Source organism: Aplysia californica, unplaced genomic scaffold (assembly GCF_000002075.1).
Source record: "Aplysia californica isolate F4 #8 unplaced genomic scaffold, AplCal3.0 scaffold00369, whole genome shotgun sequence".
Lineage (NCBI taxonomy): Eukaryota > Metazoa > Mollusca > Gastropoda > Aplysiida > Aplysiidae > Aplysia > Aplysia californica.
The window spans coordinates 212,508-214,699 of record NW_004797639.1 but is presented as its reverse complement, the minus strand read 5'-3'; the positions used below and the strand labels follow the sequence as shown (position 1 = coordinate 214,699).

The 2,192-nt window shown below is 44.5% G+C and overlaps 1 long non-coding RNA gene across 1 annotated transcript in view; it reads left to right on the top strand.

Moving 5' to 3' along the window:
* LOC118478110 overlaps positions 1–322 on the top strand; it is a 727-nt gene extending 405 nt beyond the window's left edge. Inside the window, exon 2 of the long non-coding RNA XR_004858814.1 lies at positions 176–322. This is a non-coding gene — a long non-coding RNA (uncharacterized LOC118478110). The remainder of the gene's footprint in view (positions 1–175) is intronic.
* The last annotated feature ends 1,870 nt before the right edge of the window (positions 323–2,192 follow it).

The following is a 2,192-nucleotide window of genomic DNA, read 5'->3' as shown; positions in this document are numbered from 1 at the left end:
TGTGTGTGTGTGTGTGTGTGTGTGTGTGTGTGTGTGTGTGTGTGTGTGTGTTTATGTGTTTGTGTGTGTGGGGAGGGGGGGAGTTGGAGGTTTGGAGGGCGGCATCTAGCAACCACAGAGCTCACGATCAGCTTACTGTCCTCTGCACATATTCACGCTTAACGAACTATGACAGGTTGGCGGACAGATACCGGAGTGTCCTCTCCTTTCTCTCAGTCCGGTCCCCACTATGTAAGGGAATGAGGGAAGAGGGGGAGAGAGAGAGAGAAAGAGAGAGAGATAGATAGAGAGAGAGATATACATAGAGAGGGAGAGAGAGAGAGAGAGAGAGAGAGAGAGAGAGAGAGAGAGAGAGCGAGAGAGAGAGAGTGAAGCACGGGAGAGACCGACAGACAGACCGTTGGACTACCTGACGACATTCCCTCTCTATCCACCTTTGGCCATCAAGAAATTATATATAGTGACACCAGCCATCCATGTCCAGGAGCTGTTTTAGCCTTATTATCTATCTTTGGTCACCCTCTCTCACACACCTTCCAATCCTATACTTGAGGCTCCCTGTTTGTCCGGCTCATTCCCCACAGTGCCAGGTTCGCCGGTGAGTCCCCTCTCCGTTTTAGACACTTTCCCTCTCTCCTCTCTCCTGTCACACCATAGAACCCTCCAACTGAGGCCCCTGCCCGCTCCTGCCCAGACCCTGCAAACACCCCCCCTCCCCACCAGGGATCTGTTATGTGATTATTACAACAGGCCCCCGCCGTCCGTCCCCCGACCTCCTATTACTTATGTACACAGCTATCACTACTGTGCTATGGTTATATAGTTTTCTGTTCTTCATGTCTAATCATAACCACCTGATCTTATCTTTCTTATTGGAACCATATATGTATAAGTCACTTTAACAGTGCCTTTCCCAAGAACACAACGTCGGGACAGAAATTAACAACCTCACTAAGCTAATTACGAGTTCGGTAGTCTAATCATTAGACTGCCGACGCCACAATGTTAAACAAATGTGAGGCAGCGTGGTGGAATCAGGCTCTCGTCAATTTTCGGGCATGTAGAGTTATTGGTATCATCTTAAAGCGTGTTCATTTGTCTTTGTTTGGATTGAAAAAATATCCATTTATCTTGAATACAAGTCGAGATATTTACGAATGGAGGAGATGGGGATCACCTGTTTTCAGAGGTAAAATTAGTGAGAAAATGACCACCAAAGATTAGTTATTTCCATAGCTTTAGAGTCCGTGGTAACTGAAAAGTTACATTTTTTGTGCCGTTAATCAACATTTTTCAGAAAAATACACTAAGAAATGGGTTCTTTAATGGGTCTGTAAGGTGTTGAGCCAAAAAACCAAATGTTGATAAAAATTCACAAACCTGCGGAAAAATGCCAGTTTTCTTCACTTTGATCATTTTGACGAGAGCCTGATTCCACCATGCTGCCTCACAAATATTTATCTTGGGTGCTATTTAGTTTGTTCATTTGTTCACTCTCAGATGTTAAACGCCCAGAAAACAACAACGAGATCTTTAGTTCGACAATGTATATTTTTTAAATCGTATTTCTAGGACTCGTCTCCTCGTCTTCTTTGCATTCTCCTGCTAAATCTCAGGGGTAGTCGACTGCTGATTTTTCAACTTGCAGTGCAATTGATTTTTGTGTAATATATGACCGTTTTTTTCAGCAATAATCTTTCTCCTCTTCTTATTAGTTGAACCCGATGATCTTTCCCCCCTCCTTGTGTTGAACAAGATAATCTGTCTCTGATAATCTGTCTCTGACTCTGATAATCTGTCTCTGATAATCTGTCTCTGATAATCTGTCTCCTTTCTTTTTCCTTCTGTCTAGGACCCGGTACAGGGAGTGAAGAACCTGAACCAGTACCTTGGCACAGGGTGTAGCGATGCACTGTGTGAAGAGATAGCTGAGGCATGCAAGTTCCACAATCTCCAGCCCGTGAAGAACACCGGGGTGCCAAGGTACGACGAGGTTGAGTTCAAGAAGGGAACCCCAACCTTCTACAGGAAAGGTGAGTTAACCAGTTTCTGTCGGCACAGTTGGCGAGAAAAAATAAACTTTGGCTAGAGAGGGGTTAAACGTTTAACTTGCTGAATGGGTTAAACAGTTGAAGTAAATATGCCTGTTTTATGCAGTACCCGTAGAGGTAATTTCACTATCAGCCCCCCCC